Source organism: Mobula hypostoma, unplaced genomic scaffold (assembly GCF_963921235.1).
Source record: "Mobula hypostoma unplaced genomic scaffold, sMobHyp1.1 scaffold_69, whole genome shotgun sequence".
Taxonomy (NCBI): Eukaryota; Metazoa; Chordata; class Chondrichthyes; order Myliobatiformes; family Myliobatidae; genus Mobula; species Mobula hypostoma.
Genome location: NW_026948182.1, coordinates 500,461 through 522,669, shown reverse-complemented (window position 1 = coordinate 522,669; position 22,209 = coordinate 500,461). Strand labels below are relative to the sequence as shown.

At 44.3% G+C, this 22,209-nt stretch overlaps 1 protein-coding gene and 1 long non-coding RNA gene across 2 annotated transcripts in view; both read right to left on the bottom strand.

The window, feature by feature from the left end:
* LOC134341484 (NACHT, LRR and PYD domains-containing protein 14-like) overlaps positions 1–22,209 on the bottom strand; it is a 119,683-nt gene that overhangs the window by 11,510 nt on the left and 85,964 nt on the right. The gene's annotated exons all lie outside the window — the stretch shown is intronic.
* LOC134341485 (uncharacterized) lies at positions 3–14,986 on the bottom strand. The gene is made up of 3 exons (XR_010016772.1): positions 14,913–14,986; positions 1,405–1,458; positions 3–158 (listed from the first exon to the last, which is right to left on the bottom strand). It is a non-coding gene; the product is annotated as an uncharacterized LOC134341485 (long non-coding RNA).

The following is a 22,209-nucleotide window of genomic DNA, read 5'->3' as shown; positions in this document are numbered from 1 at the left end:
GAATCGGGAAAAAAAAAACTGTGGAAGATTGCTTCCCTGTTTAAGCCTTCCGCGCTCTGAGGACATGCGCTTGTGCAGTCGTGCCTCTTTTATCCCACGTAGTTAAAAAAATCGGAATTTTCTCCCGAAAAAGTGTGACTTACTCTGCTGCCTTCTTGCTGTGAATTGAAAATTTATGCCGAAGAAATTAAAGCTGTTCAAACTCTGAACCTCTGATCTATTGATGTCAAAAGGGGTTTGCCCGTCTCCATTCCTCCTCCTATCCATAGAGTCATAAGGAAAGCCTGCGGCACATTGGCCTTCATAAATCTAAGTACTGAGTACAGGAAATGGGATGTTTTGACGTTGTACAAGACATTGGTGAGGCCTAATTAGGAGTATCATATGCAGCTTTAGTCACCTGCCTACAGGGGGGATGTAAATGAGGTTGAAAGAACACAGAGAAAGTTTACAGGGATACTGCCGGGTCTGGAGGACCGGAGGTATAATTGGTTAGGACTTTATTCCTTGGAACCGGGAAGATTGAGAGGAGATTTGATGGAGGTATACAAAATTAAGAGGGCATAAATGGGGCAAATGCAAGCACGCTTTTCCACAGGGGTGGGGTGTGACTACAACAAGAGGCCATGGTGAATGTCTTAAGGGGAACATGATCGGAAACTTCTTCAGTCAGTGGGGCGTCAGAGTGTGGAACAAGCTGCCAGCCCAAATGGTGCATGCAATCTCGATTTCAATGTTTAAGAGACGTATGGATAGCACATAGATGGAAGACGATAGCTGTAGGCAATTTAAGATGTTCAGCATGGACAAGGTGGGCCAACAGGCCTGTTTCCGTGCTGCACTTTTCTATGATTATCATTGCAATGTGGGAAGAATGCAGAGCACTTGGGAGAAGGCCACGCGGTCATGGAGAGAAGATAGAATATCCTTACAGACTGCAGTGGGAATTGAACCGAGATCACTGATGCTGAAACCGCTAACCTCTACCCTGTCATATTATCCTAAGTGTGGAAGAACTTCACTATTCTTCTGCCCTAAGGCAATCTGGGATTATCTGCTGTATCAACACCCAGCAGGGTACAGCGATTCACTACACATCAGCACAGTGCCAGCAATGCCTGGGGTTTTCATGGGCAGCAGGACCTTGTGGGGTGTAGATGCCTGAGTGATGCTTACTCCTGGATAGTCGAAAGACTGAACTAAGTTATTTGCACAGGGTATCAGAAATGGTCTGAAGTGTAAATTAAACTCAGAATATCCATTGACTAATAGAGATTTCCGGTCAAGGCCATCCCTTCCTACAAGCGCCGATAGCTGGGCTCCCAGTTTCTGCAATCTGAGCAATCGCAGTTCAGCATCATTTCTGTCAAGTAATCAGTCTGAATAGTATATTTCATCACTCACCCTTCAGTTGCGAGGATAACTCGGTGATATTCTTGTGCTCACATGGATCAGGACCTGTTGATATCAAAAAGCTTTCATGTAACGAGGTCCAACATGCATTGGTGAATTCTGAAAGATTCAATCTGATTTAGGGCAGAGCGTGTTATTTCACTGTACTACGTTCCTGGACTTCCTTCAGTATCCTGTTCAACTTGCTCATTTCCACAAAGACCATGACATAGCAGACTCGATAGGCCATTTGGCCCATCGAGTCTGTTCGGCCATTCAATCATGGCTGATCTATTTTTTTTATCTCCTCCTTAACCACAGTTCACAGCTCTCTCCTTGTAATCTTTGATGCCAGTCAAGAATCTATCAACTCTGCCTTAAATACACCCAACAACCTGGCTGCATATGGCAACAAATTGCACAAATTCACCAGCCTCTGGCTAAAGAAATTCATCCGCATCTCTGTTTTGAATGGACACCCCTCTATTTTGAGGGTGTGCCCTCTTGTGCTAGACTCTCCTATCATGAGAAACATCATTTCCACATCTACTCTGTCTATGTCTTTCAACATTCGAAAGGTTTCAATGAGATCCACACCACCCCCCATCCTTCCAAGGTCCAGTGAGTACAGACCCAAAGCCATCAAAAGTTCCTCGTATGATAACACTTTCATTCCTGGAATCATCTTTATAAATCTCCTCTGAGCCCCCACCAATGCCAGCACATATTTAAATGAGCCCAAAACTATTCAGAATAGTCAAGGTGAGCCTCACCAGTGCCTTAAAAACCTTCAGTATCACATCCCTGCTCTTGTTTTCTAGACCTCTTGAAACGAATGCCTTCATTGCATTTGCCTCCCTCACCACCGACTCAACCTGCAAGTTAACCTTTAGAGTGTTCTGCACAAGGAGTCTCAAGTCCCTTTGCATCTCAGATATTTGGATTTTCTGCCCATTTAGAAATTAGTCCGCACATTTATTTCTACTACCAAAGTGCATGGCCGTGCATGTTGCAACATTATATTTCATTTGACACTTTCTTGCCCATTCTTCTAATCTGTCTAATTCTTTCTGCATCCTACCTGTTTCCTCAGCACTACCTGCCCCTCCACCAATCTTCATATCTTCTGCAAACGTGGCAACAAAGCCATCTATTTCATCATCTAAATCATTTATATACAGTATAAAAAAAAGTGGTCCCAACACCGACCTCTGTGGAACACCACTAGTTACTAGAAACCAACCAGAAAGGGATCCTTTTATTTCCAGCCAATGCTCTGACAATCTTAGTAACTTTCCTGTAAAACCACGGCCCCTTAATGTGTGGCACCTTGTCAAAGGCCTTCTGAAAGTCTCACTGCATTCCGTTTATCTATACTTCTTGTTACCACATCAAAGAATTCCAACCGGCTCGTCAAGCAAGATTTTCCCTCATGGAAACTATGCTGACTTTGTCCTATCTTGTCCTGTCACTAAGTACTGCATAACGTCCTCCTGAACAATTGCCACCAACATCTTCACAACCACCGCGGTCAGGCTGGCTGGTCTATAATTTCCTTTCTACTGCCTTCCTCCTTTCTTAAAGAATTAAGTGACATTTGCAATTTTCCAGTCTTCTGGTACCATGCCAAAGTCCAATGATTTTTGAAAGATCCTTTTTAATGCTGCCATAATCTCTAACGCTACCTCTTTCAGAACCCTAGGTTGCAGTTTATCTGATCCAGGTGACTTATGCACTTTTTTGTCCTACAGCTTTTTCAGCACATTCTGCCTTGTAATAATAACTTCACCCACCTTTCTTCCTTCACACACTACGACAGCTGGCACACTGGCAGTGTGTTCCACAGTGAAAACTGATGCAAAATACTCGTTTAGTTCATCTGCCATCTCCTTGCCCCCGTCATTATTTCTCCTGCCTCATTTTCTAGAGTCCCTATATCCACTCCCATATCTCAGTTTTTTTACATACTTGAAAAATATTTTACTATCCACTTTGATATTATTTGTTAGCTTGCTTTCATATTGCATATTTTCTCTTCTAATGTGTCTTTCAGTTGCTCTCTGTATGGTACAAATTTCCCACTCTATCCTCTATCTTCTCACTATTTTTTGCTTTGTTGTATCCCTTTTCTTTTGCTTTTACAATAGTTTTGATTTCCCTTGTCAGCTACAGTTGTACTATTTGCCATTTTAGTATTTCTTCATTTTTGGAATACACATGTCCTGCACCTTCCTTATCTTTTCCCAGAAACACACGCCGTTGCTGCTCTGCTGACATCCCTACCAGTAGCTCCTTTCAATTTCTCTTGGCCAACTCCTCTCTCATACCAATGTAATTTCCCTTACTCCCCTGAAATGCTGCTACATCAGACTTTACTCTCTTCCTATCAAATTTCAAGTTGAACTCAATCATATTGTGATCACTGGTTCTAAAGGGATCTTTTCCCTTAAGCTCTCTAATTGCCTCTTTTTCATTACATAACACTCAATCCAGAATAGATTATCCCCTAGCAGGGTCAAGGACAAAATGCTCTAAAAGGCCATCTCTTAGGCATTCAACAAACCCACTGTCTTGATATCCATTACCAACCTGAATTTCCCAATCGATTTCCAAGTTAAAATCTCCCATAACTATCAAAGCATTGCCCTTTGGACACACCTTTTTTATTTCCTGTTGCATTCTGTGATTCATCTCCCAGCCAATGATCTGGGAATATAAATGTGAAAAATAATATGCAATGGACCTCTGCACCCTCTGACTTCCAGACCCATTCGATAAGGCGCCGCACGTGAGGCTGCTTAACCATATAAAATCCCATGGCATTACGGGAAAGATGCCGGCAGCGATAGCTGAATGGCTGTGAGGCAGGAGGCAGCGAGTGGGCCGCTGATGACTGGTGTTCCTCAGGGTCACTATTGGGACCACTACCATTCACATTGTTTGTCAGTGATCTAGATGATGACATTGATGGCTTCGTGGCAAAGGTTTCGGATGACATGAAGATAGGTGGAGAAGTAGGTAGTGCTGAGGAAGCAGTACGATTGCAGCAGGACTGAGACAAATTGGAAGAATGGGCTAAAAGGAGTGGCAGATAGAATACAGTTTTGGGAATTGTATGATAATACATTTCAGTAAAATGAACAATAGTGTGGACTATTATCTAAATAGGCAGAATGTTCCAACATCAGAAGTTCAGAGGGACTTAGGAGTCCTCTCTCATGTGTCCCGGAAGGTTAATTTGCAAGGTTGAATCAGTGGTGAAGAAGGAAAATTCAATGTTATATTTTTTTTCAAGGAGAATAGAACATAAATGCATGGAGATAATGCTGAGCCTTTATGAGACACCGGTTAGGCCGCACTTGCAGTATTGTCAACAGTTTTAGGGCCCCATATCTCAGAAAGGATACCCGGCTGGTGGCGCAGTGGCATCAGCGCCGGACTTCGGAGCGAAAGTTCCTGAGTTCGATCCGGTCGGACCGCTCCCAGACATGCTTTCCATCCGTGCCAGGTTGCATGCCGAGCTCGCAAATCGGCCTCGTAAAAAACAGCAACAACATTGCACTGTGAGAAGGACGTGGGAGACCACTCACAAAATCCGCTTTTCTCCAAGACAACCACTCGAAACAAAGTGGTCGCCGAAGCTCTGGTGGAGTATGACACACACACAAAAAAAAAATCTCAGAAAGGATATATTGTCATTGGAGAGAATCCAGGGGAGGTTCATGACGATGATCCCGTGAATGAAGGGCTTAATGTATGAGGAACGTCTGGCGGCTTTGGGCCTGTACTCACTGGAATTTAAGAGAATGCGAGGGATCTCAATGAAACATATCGAGAGTCGAAAGGACTAGATTAGCTGGATGTGGAGAGGATGTTCCCTATGGTGGGGTGTCCAGAACTAGAGAGCACAGCCTCAAAATTGAAGGCAACCTTCTGGAACAAAGGCAAGGAGGAATTTCTTCAGCCGGAGAGTATTGAATCTGGGGAATACCCTGCCATGGACTACAGAGGAGGCCCAGTCTGTCGATATACTTAAGGAGGAATGTGGTCGCTTCCTGATCAGTCAGGGCAACAGAGGATATGGCGAGAAGGCAGGTGTATGGTGTCGACTGCGATCCTGGATCAGCTACGAATGAATGGCGGAGCAGACCCGATGGGCTGAATGGCTTATGACCTACTCGGGGGTTTGAAACTAGAGTTTGAGTGAACATAGAATAGTACAGCACAGTACAGGCCCTTCGGCCCACAATGTTGTGCCGACCCTCAAACCCTGCCTCCCATATAAGCCCCCACCTTAGATTCCTCCATATACCTGTCTAGTAGTCTCTTAAACTTCACTAGTGTATCTGCCTTCACCACTGACTCAGGCAGTGCATTCCAAACACCAACCACACTCTGAGTAAAAAACCTTCCTCTAATATCCCCCTTGAACTTCCCACCCCTTACCTTAAAGCCATGTCCTCTTGTATTAAGCAGTGGTGCCTTGGGGAAGAGGCGCTGGCTATCCACTCTACCTATTCCTCTTATTATCTTGTACACCTCTATCATGTCTCCTCTCATCCTCCTTCTCTCCAAAGAGTAAAGCCCGAGCTCCCTTAATCTCTGATCATAATCCATACTCTCTAAACCAGGCAGCATCCTGGTAAATCTCCTCTGTACCCTTTCCAATGCTTCCACATCCTCCCTATAATGAGGCAACCAGAACTGGACACAGTATTCCAAGTGGGGCCTAACCAGAGTTTTATAGAGCTGCATCATTACGTCGCGACTCTTAAACTCTATCCCTCGACTTATGAAAGCTAACACCCCATAAGCTTTCTTAACTACCCTATCCACCTGTGAGGCAACTTTCAGGGATCTGTGGACATGTACCCCCAGATCCCTCTGCTCCTCCACACTACCAAGTATCCTGCCATTTACTTTGTACTCTGCCTTGGAGTTTGTCCTTCCAAAGTGTACCACCTCACACTTCTCTGGGTTGAACTCCATCTGCCACTTCTCAGCCCACTTCTGCATCCTATCAATGTCTCTCTGCAATCTTTGACAATCCTTAACACTATCTACAACACCACCAACCTTTGTGTCGTCTGCAAACTTGCCAACCCACCCTTCTACCCCCTCATCCAGGTCGTTAATTAAAGTCACGAAAAGTAGAGGTCCCAGAACAGATCCTTGTGGGACACCACTAGTCACAATCCTCCAATCTGAATGTACTCCCTCCACCACCACCCTCTCCCTTCTGCAGGCAAGCCAATTCTGAATCCACCTGGCCAAACTTCCCTGGATCCCATGCCTTCTAACTTTCTGAATAAGCCTACTGTGTGGAACCTTGTCCAATGCCTTACTAAAATCCATGTAGATCACATCCACTGCACTATTCTCATCTATATGCCTGGTCACCTCCTCAAAGAACTCTATCAGGCTTGTTAGGCACGATCTGCCCTTCGCAAAGCCATGCTGACTGTCCCTGATCAGACGATAATTCTCTAAATGCATATAGATCCTATCACTAAGAATCTTTTCCAACAGCTTTCCCACCACAGACGTAAGACTCACTGGTCTATAATTACCCGGACTATCCCTACTACCTTTTTTGAACAAGGGAACAACATTCGCCTCCCTCCAATCCTCCGGTACCATTCCCATGGACAACGAGGACATAAAGATCCTAGCCAGAGGCTCAGCAATCTCTTCTCTCACCTCGTGGAGCAGCCTGGGGAATATTCCGTCAGGCCCTGGGGACTTATCTCCTAATGTGTTTTAACAACTCCAACACCTCCTCTCCCTTAATATCAACATGCTCCAGAACAGCAACCTCACTCATATTGTCCTCACCATCATCAAGTTCCCTCTTATTGGTGAATACCGAAGAGAAGTATTCATTGAGGACCTCGTTCACTTCCACAACCTCCAGGCACATCTTCCCACCTTTATCTCTAATCGGTCCTCCCTTCACTACTGTCACCCTTTTGTTCTTTACATAATCGAAGACTGCCTTGGGGTTTTCCTTTACCCTACTCGCCAAGGCCTTCTCATGCCCCCTTCTTGCTCTTCTCAGCCCCTTCTTAAGCTCCTTCCTTGCTTCCTAAACCTCATGTATGCTGCCTTCTTCCACCTGACTAGGTTATCCACCTCACTTGTCACCCATGGTTCCTTCACCTTACCATTCTTTATCTTCCTCACTGGGATAAATTTATCCCTAACATCCCGCAAGAGACCTCTAAACATCGACCACATGTCCATAGTACATTTCCCTGCAAAAACATCATCCCAATTCACACCCGCAAGTTCTAGCCTTATAGCCTCATAATTTGCCTTTCCCCAGTTAAAAATTTTCCTGTCCTCTCTGATTCTATCCTTTTCCATGATAATGCTAAAGGCCAGGGAGCGGTGGTCACTGTCCCCCAGATGCTCACCCACTGAGAGATCTGTGACCTGACCCGGTTCATTACCTAGTACTAGATCTAGTATGGCATTTCCCCCTGGTCGGCTTGTCCACATACTGTGACAGGAATCCGTCCTTGTTATTTTTGCACCTTTCCAAAATCTGCCTCCCAATCTGCTTCTCTGTATCTCTGCTGCTACCAGGGGGCCTATAGAATACCCCCAATAGAGTAACTGCTCCCTTCCTGTTCCTGACTTCCACCCATATTGACTCAAAAGAGGATCCTGCTACATTACCCACCCTTTCCGTAGCTGTAATAGTATCTCTGACCAGTAATGCCACCCCCCTCCCCTTTTTCCGCCCTCCCTATCCCTTTTAAAGCACTAAAATCCAGGAATATTGAGAATCCATTCCTGCCCTGGTGCCAGCCAAGTCTCTGTAATGGCCACTACATCATAATTCCATGTATGTATCCAAGCTCTCAGTTCATCACCTTTGTTCCTGATGCTTCTTGCATTGAGGTACACACATTTCAGCCCTTCTACCTTACTGTCTTTACACAGTTAATTCTGCTTCTCTTTCCTCAAAGCCTCTCTGTATGTTAGATCTGGCTTTACTCCATGCACTTGTTTCACTGGTCTATTGCTCTGGGTCCCATCCCCCTCGCAAATTAGTTTAAACCCTCCCGAACCACGCTAGCAAACCTACCTGCAAGGATATTGCTCCCCCTCGAGTTCAGGTGCAACCCATCCAATCTGTACAGGTCCCACCTTCCCCAGAAGAGATCCCAATGATCCAAAAATCTAAAACCCTGCTCCCTGCACCAACTCCTCAGCCACGCATTCAACTGCCATCTCCTCCAATTCTTACCATCACTGTCACGTAGCACTGGCAGCAATCCTGAGAACACCACCCTTGAGGTCCTGTTCTTCAGCCTTCTGCCTAGTTACCGAAACTCACACTTCAGGACCTCATCCCTCTTCCTGCCTATGTCGTTGGTCCCAACATGTATCACCACTTCTGGTTGCTTTCCCTCTCGTACCAGGTTGTCTTGCACCCGGTCAGAGACATCCCGGACCCTGGCACCCAGGAAGCAACAAACCATGCTGGTGTGCTTCTCACGTCCGCAAAATCTCCTGTCTGCTCCCCTGACTATAGAGTCTCCAATGACGACAGCTCTCCTCTTCTCCGTCCCACCCTTCTGCACCACAGGGTCAGACTCAGTGCCGGAGGCCCTGCCTCCGTGGCTCACACCTGGTCAGTCGTCACAGCCAACAGTCTCCAGGACGGTAAACTTATGATTCAGGGGAATGGCTACAGGGGTGCTCTGCACTACCTGTCTGCTCACCTTTGCTTTCCCCCCTCTGACTGTCACCTAATGACCTGCTTCCGACAGCCTACGTGTGACTACCTCCCTGTAGCTCTCATGTAAGACCGCCTCATTCTCCCTTATGAGTTGAAAGTCATCCAGCTGCTGCTCCAGATTCCTTACATGGTCTTCCAGATCACTCAGCCATATGCATTTCTGGCAGATGTGACTCTGCGGGAGAGGGGCGTTCCCCCAAGACTGCCGCATCTCACAGGAGAGGCACATCACCATCTCAGGAGACATTGTAAAAACTAATCGGGAACAAGCTCGTCCTCCGCCTCTGCTCGTCGAAGCCTCTCGAGTCAAAGCCTCAAAGCCCCACTCCTTCACTGGCCCCTTTGCTTGAGCTATCCCTCTATTTACCTGTTTTAGCTTTTCAAAATGTTTGGTCACCTGACTTCGATTGCCCAGTCAGCTGCTTTCTGCTGAGTCTGAGCTATTCAAATCTTGATTGTCTAATCAACGGCTTTCTGCTGATCTATTCAAATCTTGATTGACTTGATTGCACAGACCAACTGCCCAAAACTGCCAGAATCTCTGGAGTCAAAGCCTCAAAACTCCACTCCTTCACTGGCCCACTCACGCCAGTATTGGAACCACTGTACTATGGCAGATAGTGGAGTGGTTGTGCAATCTCCCCAGGCCTACATACGAAATAAAGAATAGCAAGGTTATGCACAGTGGCAATACTGTTCGGAGTTGTGTCTATATTAGTGCAAGGAGTGTTGTTCATAAGGCAGTTAAGCTCAGAGAATGGATCACCATGTGGGATTGGCAGTCATTAACTAGATTTGGTTGCTGAAGAGTCAGGACCGGCAGTCTAATATCCTCTTTTCTGTTGTTTTAGACATGACAGAGCGAGAGGGAATACGGGGTAACGTGTGGCATTATTAAACAAGGAATGTGTAATGTAAACGCTCAGACAGGGCAGACTGGACAGCTCATCTACTGAAGCACGGACTAGATTGGTCAAATTGTTGTAGTGCTTTCTATCTCCATTTTTGACCTTTTCCCTGAAGAGCACTCCACTAATTCCACGATTATCGATTTCAATGCGACTTTCTGTCCGGTAACAGTGCCTGGACTGTATATTATCATCACTCCACCCTGGGTGACCTCCGGTTCCCTGAGTCAATTTCTCAGGAAACCTGTCTTCCCAGTCACTCATGCACACCAGAGTCCTCTATGGATTCATCCCTTGTCCAGTCATTCCTTCGACTTATAGAACGCTACAACACAGAAACAGGCCCTTCAGCTGAAATATTAATCTGCTTAGTCCAATTGACCTGCACCCGGTACACGTCCTTCCCATTCATGTATCCTTCTAGAATTCTCTTGAATGTTGAAATCGCACCAATCCACAAGCAACTTGTTCCGCAGACTTGCCGCAGTCTGAGTGAAGATGATCCCATTCTTGTTCCCCTTAAACATTTCACCGTTCGTCCTTAACTCATGAACTCTACTTCCAGTTTTGACTTCTCATTATTTTATATAACTCTGTCAGATCTCCTCTCTTTCTCCTTCGCTCTCAGGAATAAAGTCTGAACCTATAAATCACTATAAATCAGGTACTACCATTCCAGCAACATCCACGCATTTTTTCTGCACTCTTTCAATCTTGTTCATATATTTCCTTTAGGTAGCCAACGAGAACTGACAATACTCCAAATTAGTTCTCAATAGAACTTTAACTTAACATCAGAATTCCTGTAACACAATGCCTTATTTTCTGAAGGCCAATGTGCCAAAAGCTTTCTTTCCCACCCTATCTACCTGTGATGTTATTTACAAGGAATTATTTATCTGTACTCCTAGATCTCTGTTTGATCGCACTGCTCAGTGTTTATGGTGTAAATACTACCCAGGCTTGTCCTCGCAAAATGCAACACCTCACACTTCTTTGCATTACGATCCATCTATGATTTTCAGCCAACTTTTCAAACTGGTCCTATTCTGGTTGGCTGCCAGTTACCAGTGGTGTTCCACAGGGGTCCGTGTTGGGGCTGCTTCTTTTTACATTGTACATCAACGATTTGGATTATGGAATAGATGGCTTTGTGGCTAAGTTTGCTGACGATATGAAGATAGGTGAAGGGGCCGGTAGTGCTGAGGAAACAGAGAGTCTGCAGAGAGACTTGGATAGATTGGAAGAATGGGCAGAGAAGTGGCGAATAAAGTACAATTTGGAAAGTGTATGGTTATGCACATTGGGAGAAAAAATAAACGGGCAGACTATTATTTAAATGGGGAAAGAATTCAAAGTTCTGAGATGCACCGGGACTTGGGAGTCCTCGTACAGGATACCCTTAAAGTTAACCTCCAGGTTGAGTCAGTAGTGAAGAAGGCGAATGCAATGTTGGCATTCATTTCTAGAGGAATAGAGTATAGGAGCAGGGATGTGATGTTGAGGCTCTATAAGGCGCTGGTGAGACCTCACTTGGAGTACTGTGGGCAGTTTTGGTCTCCTTATTTAAGAAAGGATGTGCTGACGTTGGAGCAGGTACAGAGAAGATTCACTGGAATGATTCTGGGAATGAGAGGGTTAACATATGAGGAACGTTTTTCCACTCTTGGACTGTATTCCTTGGAGTTTAGAAGAATGAGGGGAGACCTCACAGAAACATTTCGAATGTTGAAAGGCATGGACAGAGTGGATGTTGCAAAGTTGTTTCCCATGATGGGGAGTCTAGTACGAGAGGGCATGACTTAAGGATTGAAAGGCGCCCATTCAGAACAGAAATGCGAAGAAATTTTTTTAGCAGAGGGTGGTGAATCTGTGGAATTTGTTGCAATGGGCAGCAGTGGAGGCCAAGTCATTGGGTGTATTTAGGGCAGAGATTGATAGGTATCTGAGTAGCCAGGGTATCAAAGGTTATGGTGAGAAGGCGGGGGAGTGGGACTAAATGGGAGAATGGATCAGCTCATGATAAAATGGCGGAGAAGACTCGATTGGCTGAATGGCCGACTTCTGCTCCTTTGTCTTGTGGTCTTGTGGCCTTGTGGTCCAGATCCCACTGCATGCCTTGACAGCCTTTTCCCCTGACAATACACCACCAATCTCAGTGTAATCCTCAACCTTTTTAATCCAGTTTATCACATTATTATCTAGATCCTTTATATAGCTAGAAACAACAACAGACCATGGACCAATCCCTGAAGTGCACAACTAGTTACCGACTAGTTCCAGTCAGAGAACCATCTATCTACATCTACACTGTGGCATCTGCTACAAATCCAATTAGTGCATTACTGTCTAATCTATTATCTCATTCTGAATGCCAAGTGACTGAACATTCTTGACTAAATTCCAGTGCAGAACCTTATAATAGTCCTTGCCAAGACGCATGTAGACAACATTTACCGTCTTTCCTGCATTAACCTTCCTCAAAAACTCTACGTTTGGAAGGACATGACATATCACCACACAACCATGTTGAATATCCCTAATCATCTCTGTCCATCAAAATTCTATTACTTCGAGTAACTTTAAACACATCACCCACTACTGACGGCACTTCCACCATCCCATACTTCCTCAGATTATTTTTAGAGCCTTTCTGAACCATTGGAACAACATAAAGAGCCACATTGTGATGTGTCACTATTGCTGTTCAGTGCATCATAGTTTGGAGTTCAGAATCGATTCTCCGTAACCACGATCGTACGATCCTACTGGTGTGCAGAACAGTTTTTCCAGGTGATCCGTTTCTTGTCTCACAATCAAAAGACGCACAAATATTGGTTTTCTGGTGAGGAAGTCGAGGATCCATTTGCAGAGGGAGATACAGAGGCCCAGGTTCTTGATGCTTTGATCAGAACTTTAGCAATGATGGTTTTAAACGCTGATCTGTAGTCAGTTAACAGTATCCTGACACAGATATTTGTATGTCGAGATGATTCAAGGCCGCGTGGAGACGCAATGAGATCGTATCCGCCGCAGACCTATTATGGCCATCAGCAAACTGCAGTGGATCCAGTTCCTTGCTGAAGCTGGAGTGGATTCCAGCCATAGCCAACCTCTAAAATAACTTCATCACCGTAGATATGAGAGCTAATGGATAACAGTCGTTATGACAGCTCACCCTGCTCTTTTTGGTTTCTGGTTGAATTGTTGACCTATTAAAGTAGGTGGGGTACTCCAAACGTCGAAATGAGAGATTGAAAATGTATTTCAACACCCCCGTCAGGTGGTTGACACAGGTCTCCTGAGCCGTACGAAGTACTCCATCAGTGCCTGTCGCCCATGTAGTTAATTCTCAAAGATTGTGTAATTAATGACCCACCCATTTCATCCCATCTGGCGTTCCAGATTCCAACAACCCTATGCCTGAAAATTTCTTCTTCTAGTCATCTGGAAACATCTTCCCTTTTGCACTAAATGAGGGGCTGACGCCCTTTATGCAGCTCTAACGTTAACCAAGGGGTCTTTGGACTCCAAGTTGAAAACCCTTGCTCTGTACCCATGCACTCTGCTCGGTCCTCCCCCTGTTCCCAAATTGGCCATTGCCAAGTATCCTGCGAATCACCGGTAGCAGCCTGTACTGCGGGAGATTTCATTTGCAGTCCTGCCTGAGAAGCGGGCGGCTGTATCGGAATCTCCCCAGTAGGACAATTCAAGGGCAATCTGCCTCCATCTCACGGTCCCTTTCACCCACCTTCCATTAGCCTTTCCGAGTCTAATTTCATAATCTCATTTCCCAGAACACCATCCTACACGAGTTGTCCAATGTCTCATTGGCATCCCCACACTCTCGCAGGGTCTCACAATATCTCATTCCAGGCACCCTGCCTTCACCATGTCACGTACTGCGTCATCCGTCAGGACCCATACCCTCCCCAGCTATGTGCTGCCACAATTTCGAGACCTCACCTTCTTCAGGTCAAACAATTCACACATTGATAATTACGCCGTATTTGGGAGAGTTCATGCAATTCCCTTTGGGGAGAATGCAACTGTCCCGGACAGGGTGCAGGACGGATTTAGCAGGAAAGAGTCTGTAAAATGGCACATGGGTTTCAATGCAGAAACATTTGCAATTTGGAAGGACAAATGTGGGTAATAATTAGACAGTTAACTCTAGGGCACTGTGAGTGTGGTAGGACAGGGTGATCTGGGATTATTCCTTGAAAGTGGTATCGCAGGTGGCTAGCGTGAAACCAGAGATTTTGACACATTGGTCTTCACAGATCAAAGTTTTGAGTAGAGGAAGTTGGCACGTTATGTTCAATTGTATAAAGAAATTGGTGAGGCCTAATTTAGAGCAGTGTGTGCTGTTCTGGGCACCTAGCGACAGGAAAGAAATCAGTATGATTGAAAGAGTGCAGAGAAAATTTACAGCGATGTTGCCTGGATTTGAAGAGTTAAGTTAGACCGGTTGAATTGGTTAGTAATTTAGTTTAGGGTGGTATGGTAACATAGTGGTTAGCAGAATCCTTTGCAACACCAATGACCCGCGTTCAAATTCCGCTGATGTCTAGGGAGTTTATATGTTTCTCTCTGTGACCACGAGTGTTTCTGGTTTGCTCCCACATTACAAAGATGTCTGTCTGAATAGTTTAATTAGTCAGTGGCATATATTCGACATGTTGAGTGGTGCCGTAAAGGAAGGGAGGGAGGGAGAAATAAATTCTCTGCCACCGGCGCCCGCTCAACCGTTTAAACAGCTACATTTCTGATTTCACCAATTTCAGAATCAGTATGAGATCTTAAGTCATAATTGAGTAGCTACTAAATGTTTCATTTGAAACTATTTGCAACCTACTAACCTGCTCCATGTTCAATGCTTCCATAGGACTTTGATTTTGTGGTATTAACAACTTCCCTTTGCGACAAATTCTCAGAATCAGTTTTACACCATGGACATCCCATTTCAGTTGTTTTGTTACCTTCAAAATGAAAATCCAGGTTAAAGAGCAATGCAACACACCCCAGAAGCTAATAGAAACACTTAGACCATAAGATCATAAGACATAGGAGCAGAATTAAGCCATTCAGCCAATAGTGTCTGCTCCGCCATTCCAAATAGCTGATCCCGGATCCCACTCAACGCCACACACCTGTTTTCTCGCCAAATCCTTTGATTCCCTGACTGATCGTGAAACGATCAAGTTCTGTCTTAGATATACACACTTACCTGGTCTCCACCACAGCATGTGAAAGAGCAATCCACAAATTTATTTCCCCCCTGGCTAAAAATATATACAAAACCATCCTTACCTCTGTTCTAAACGGTCGCCCCTCCATTTTGAATTTGTGCCCTCTAGCTCTGGAGGCCCCCGACATAGGAAATATCCTTTCCACCTCTACCCCATCTAGTCCTTTCAACATTCGGTAAGTTTCAATGAGATCCCTCCACATTTTTCCAAATTCCAGAGAGTGGAGTCTCAAAGCCTCCAAACAATCCTCGTATGTTAAACACATAATTCCTGGAATCATCCTTGTGAATCTACTCTAGACTCTCTCCAATGACAACACATCCGTTCTGAGAACTGTTGACAATACTGATGCAGTCTGACTGGTGTCTTATAAACGTTCAGCATGATCTCCCTGCTTTTATATTCTATTCCTTAAAAAATAAATGACAACAATCACAACTTGTAAATTAAGCTTCTGGGAGTCCTGCACGAGGACACCGAATTCCCTCCGCAGCTCTGAAGTTTGAATATTCTTTGCATTTAGATAATAGTCGGCCCTATTGTTTCTGTTACCAAAATGCAATATGATACATTTCCGAACATTGTATTCCATCTGCCCATCTTCCAATAGTCTGTCCTGCTGCAATCGTGTTGCTCCCTCAGCACTGCCTACCCCTCTACCTATCTTTGTATCATCCAAAAATTTTGCCAAATCACCATCACTCACATTCCATGAAACATTGAAAACAATGTGAAAAGCAGCAGTCCCAGTACTGACTCCCTGAGGATCACCACTAGTCACTAGCAGCTAACCAGGAAATGTCCCTTTCATTCCCACTCACGGCCACCTGTTGTCAGCCATTCCGCTATCTATGCCAGTATCTTATCAAACAGCTTCTGAAAGTCCAAGTAAACAGCATCCATTGCCTCTACTTTGCCCACACTGCTTGCTACTTCCTCGAAGAACATTCAGAGGATGGCAAATGTTCATGGGATATTTGTGTGGGGTTCTCCTCAGGTACGTTCCAATGAGACAGGGAAAGGATGATAGGGTATAGTAACCGTGGTGTACAAAGGCTGTTGTAAATCTAGTCAAGAAGAAATGAAGAGCTTACGAAAGGTTCAAAAAACTAGGTAATGATTGAGATCTAGAAGATTATAAGGCTAGCAGGAAGGAGCTTAAGAATGAAACTAGCAGAGCCAGAAGAGGCCGTGAGACGGCCTTGGAGGACAGGGTTAAGGAAAAACCCCAAGGCATTCTAAAAGTCTGTGAAGAGCAAGAGGATAAGATGTGAGAGAATAGCACCAATCAAGTGTGACATTGGAAATGTGTGTATGGACCGGATGAGATAGCAGAGGTACTTAATGTTGCTTTGCTTCAGTGTTCACTATGGAGAAGGATCTTGGCTATGGTAGGGATGACTTGTATCCGACTGAAATGATTGAGCATGTAGATATTAAGGAAGAGAATGTTCTGGAGCTTTGGAAAGCATCAAGTTGGATAAGTCACCGGGATTGGAGGGGATGTACCCCAGGCTACTCTAGGAAGCGGGGAGGAGATTGCTGAGCCTCTGGCAATGATCTTTACATCATCAATGAGTACGAGTGAGGTTCCGGAGGATTGGAGGGTTGTGGATTTTGTTCCCTTATTCAGGAAGGGGAGTAGGGATAGCCGAAGAAATTATAGACCAGTGAGTCTTACTTCAGTGCTTGGTAAGTTGCTGGAGAAGATCCTGACAGGCAGGATTTATGAACATTTGGAAAGGCATAATATGACTAAAAATAGTTAACATGGCACTGTCAAATGCAGGTCGTGCCTTACGAGCCTGATTGAATTTTTTGAGGATGTGACTAAACACATTGATGAAGGTAGATCCGTAGATGTAGTGTGCATGGCATTTGATAACGTACCCCATGCAAGGCTTATTGAGAAAGTAAGGAGATATTGGATCCAAGGGGATATTGCTTTGTGGATCAAGAGCTGGCTTGCCCACAGAAGGCAAACACTGGTTGTAGACGGATCATATTCTGCATGGAAGTCGGTGACCAGTGATATGACTTAGGGATCTTTTCTGGGACCCCTACTCTTTGTGATGTTTATAAATGACTAGGATGAGGAAGTGGAGGGATGGGTTAGTAAGTCTGCTGATGACACAAAGGTTGGAGGTGTTGTGGATAGTGTGGAGGGCTGTCAGAAATTACAGCGGGACATTGATAGGATGCAAAACTAGGCTGAGAAGTGGCAGATGGAGTTCAACCCAGATAAATGTGAAGTGGTTCATTTTGGTAGATCAAATATGATAGCGGAATATAGCATTAATGGTAAGACTCTTGGCAGTGTGAAGGAACAGAGGGTTCTTGGGGTCTGAGTCCAATGGACACTCAAAGCTGCTTTGAAGGTTGACTCTGTTGTTAAGACGGCATACTGTGCATTGACCTTAATCAATCGTGGAACTGAGTCCAACAGCCGAGAGGTAATGTTGCAGCTATATAGGACCCTGGTCAGACCCCACTTGGAGTACTGTTCTCAATCTGGTCGCCTCACGACAGGAAGGAGGTGGAAACCATAGAGAGGATGCAGAGGAGATTTACAAGGATGTTGCCTGGACTGGGGAGCATGCCCTATGCGAATAGGTTAAGCGAACTCGGCCTTTTCTCCTTGGTGCGACAGAGGATAAGGGGTGACCTGATAGAGGTGTCCAAGATAATCAGAGAGGCATTGGTCATGCTTACACGACAGGGCATAGTTTTAACTTGTTTGGAAGTAGGTACAGAGAAGATGTCAGTGGTAAGTTGTTGTTTTTTATGCAGAGTGGTGAGTGCCTGGAATGGGCTGCCGGTTACGGTAGTGGAGGCAGAAACGATAGGGTACCTTATTAGACTCCTGGATGGTTACATGGGGCTTAGAAAAACAGCGAACTATAGGTAGCTGGGTAGTTCTAAGTTAAGGACACGTTTGGCACAGCTTTGTGGGCCGAAGGGACTGTATTGTGCTGTAGGACTTTTATGTTTCTATGAGCTCTAACAGATTTTTCAGGCGAGATTTCCCTTCACAGAAACCATGCTGACTTTAATTTATTTTATCATTAGTCTTCAAGTACCTCGAAACCTCATCGTTAGTAATAGATTGCAACCACTGAGTTTAGTCTAAATGGCCTATAATTTATTTTCTTTTGTCTTCCTTTCTTCTTAAACAGTGGAGTGACAATTACAATCTTCCGGTCCCTTGGGACCGTGTTATAATCAAGTGATTCTTGAATGATCACAACTAATCCATCCATTATCTCTTCTGCTGTCTCTCGGGACTCTGTTATGTACTCTATCCGGTCCAGCTGCCTTATGCACCTTAAGACCTTTGAGTTTGCCTAGCACTTTTTTTTCCTTTGTAATAGCAATGGCATTCACTCCTGTTCCCTGACACTCACGGACCTCTGCCACACTGCTCGTAAAGGCAGTTGTAAAGTACCCATTAAGTTAATCTGCCATTTCTTTGTCCCCCATTACTACCTCACCAGCATCATTTTCCAGTGTCCTATATCAACACTCAGCAACAGTGTCCTGTCCAAATAAACAAAGGAGATGTTGGTTGTTTTCTCAATTTTTCACTTTTTGTCCCAAGTAAGTGACATGCCCTATTATTCAATGGCCCAATTAAGTGGATTTGACTTCTTAAAAAAGCATACCTTGTCCCAAAATGACTTTGTGCAGCATCACTTGGGAGATACTGTAAAAAGGTTTACGTACGTCTTATGGTTGGATGAGGCTAAATTGGAAATGTTGGCCTCAACATGAGGCATTATATGTATGTAAATCTAATGCTGTGCATCAGCCAGTTTACACCATCCAGAATGCTGGATGTAGTATCGTACTACACGGATGCTTTTCATCAGCAGGACTGGCATTCTGGTCAGGAGTGATGTGAAGATGAATGCTGCTAAATACGGAAGGATTACACACACACACACACACACACACACACACACAATTATACGGTATATACGGTGTGTACATCGCTATATATGATCATCCCTTTTTTCTCTGAACCACAGTGCATAGACACAAATCTTATTTTGTCAGCTTGTCGGCTACAAGACAAAGATGTCTTCCTTAAACAGCTAAAATATAGTTTGGATTACTTCTAATGCTATGTGCCCTTCCATCTTAAAGAAGGCAAGTGATAATATATGGAAACCTGGATTAGATTGATTTAGCAGATAAGGTGACCATATATATTTATGAAGGGGAGCCTCTACCCAAGGTTCCACCGGCCGACGCACTGCCAAAAGGCGTCAGTGCTGACGGCTGCACAATTAGATCCTTAGTTACTATCAGACAGGGAGGAGCCGGGGTATAGCAGCAGAGGGATATTGTAAAGGATATTAGGACATATGTGCTCGGGGATGATTCTAGGGAGCCGTTCCAAGTAATTAGTCACTAGAGAGCAATACACAGACTAGGTAATAAACAGGGAAAGGAGATTAACTATTCTTGCATCTGAAAGTACACTCTGCTTTGCCAGAAGCACAGCAGCTTGGGGAATAAAATAATGCTAGACTGACGGTTATGAGTAATAACAACGGAGACCCAACAGACGACCAACATAAATGTTACCAGAGAAATGCGAACACCCCACTGCATCTGTAGACTCCCCTCTGTGGGTGTCGGTTCAAGGGTTGTTAGGATCAACATTCGATCGAGATGATTCAGAGCCAGAGCCGACAAATAGATGGTAAAGAACATTCATGTCTCACAGCAACGTTGAATCTTGAAAGATGTTGGGGCTGTTTGATCCCAGTGACCCAACACAAACTGAGATATGGTTACTTAGGAGAATGATTAGAGCATGGGAGAAGGAAGTGCAGGAGTTAGGATTCAACTTTAGGAAAACTCCAGAGGCAGCTAATGTGTATTCCATTCCAGAAAATACACGGCATATACTATGACTCAATGCAGTTCAGGACAGAAACTACCAGAGATTGTAGAAGGGAAGTAAAACAGCACTGGACTGTGCCTTGACTCAATCAGGGAAGCAGTTGTCGGGGGCAGTACAGTGCTCACGTCTACTATGGTAATGTAGGTCGTTATGCCTGGAATAAATAGTTCATATAATTTAAATCCCAAAAAATGCAGATATTGGATTTAGAGAAAGGTCTGTGTGTGTTGGTATTTTAGTTACTGCTGGGATTTCATGATTTAAATTTGCCTAATGTAGTTTTCTTGTGCATGATGAATTACTTCCAACATTTATTTGTTTTAAAGTCTCAGAGTCTCCTCAATTTTCTCAAATTGTAACTTAGTATCGTGGAAACTGTCTAGTTCTGTCTAGCCTTTAGGAACAAGAGGTTAGTGAAATGCTTTAAACAGTGAATAGATGGCATGTTTCAAATTTGTGAAATGTGGCAACACTAAGTTTATTTAACAGAGAAGAGAGTGCGAGTCTGTGTGTGTCCCTGTGAGAGACAGAGTGCAGAGGCTGTGCCTTTAAGACATTGAATCAATGTGTTAAATTGTCACCATCTTCAATAAGGCCACCACCAAGACATCTGCCACCTGACCAGCTTTATTGTCTACTACTAGATACAGTGTGACATTTCCCAGAGCTACCTGTCCACACACTATGTCAGGAATTCGTCCTGGACACACAACGATTTGGAATAAGTAAATGGAAAATCACCATTGATAACAAACCCTGTTTTACTTGCACTTTTCCCAGAAGCTACGAACTTTTCTGCTCCCATTGTCAGGGTGGCAATTGGAAAGGAGCACAGAATTCTCCGAGAGTGATGGCTACCCTTTCTGTTTCGGACAAGGAAATACCCAGCATTGAATCTGTATATGAGTCCCTCCATGATGTTCTCCGTTTCTGTAGCTGTGATATCATCGCTGATTAGTAATAACATTGTCAGTCTTGGAGCATCTAACAGCCCCAATCCTGCCATTGTCACAGTCAATTCTCTGTAATGGCCACAACGTCGTAAATTTCTATATTCAGAAACATTTTCTAAAGTTAATACTGAAAGTAAGGTTTGTACCACTCATCCAACTGACTACATGATTTACCCTGTCCACAGTGTCTCTGAACATTGCATCTTCCCTTTACTTCAACTACTCCATCAATCTGACCTAACAATCTGGCTCACACCCCCCAGATAGCCCAAAGTTCAAACCCTGCCTGACAGCTGCCAGATCAGATATACCTACAGGGACATTGGTACATTTTGGGTATAACCCCGTCCCTTTTGTCCCAGCCTGAAATGGGAACATTAACTTCCTTCCAGTTCCTAGTTCTGCTTAATTAGAGGGCCATAGGTGCTCTGACAGTTGAATTAGTAAAGAAAAAAAAACTTGATGACGCCTGGTGGATGTACAATATAGATTACTGATTTTTGTTTGCCTGTATGGAGTGAAGTAGACTGTGGTATTGGTACATGTTGCTTCAAGACAGGTTTGTTCTCAGCAGAGGCTTGCACGACGATATACTCTATGGCAAGGGCTGAGAAATGGCAAATGGACTAACTCAGGTAATTATGAAGTCAATTATATCGGTAGGTTGAATTTGAAGAGAGAATACAATACTAATAGTAAGCATTTTGGCAGTATCGAGGATCAATGTCCACTCAGAGCTGCTGCGCAGGGTGATCATGTTGTTAAGAGAAGGTGTGCAGTATATTGAGTACTTCATCAAGATGGAATTGAAGTCATCGCCTGTGAGGTTGATACTACAAAATACTTAGGAACATGGTTTGACTGCACTGTGTTCAGCTCTGGTCACCGCCTGACAGGAAGGATATAGATGCTATTGAGAGTGTGGAGAGAAGAGATTTACAAGGGGTGTGCCCTGGATTCGAGAGCATGCATTTTATGTAGGATGAGTTGAGTGAACTATCCCATTTCCCTTTGGATTAAACAGAGAATGAGAGGTGACCTG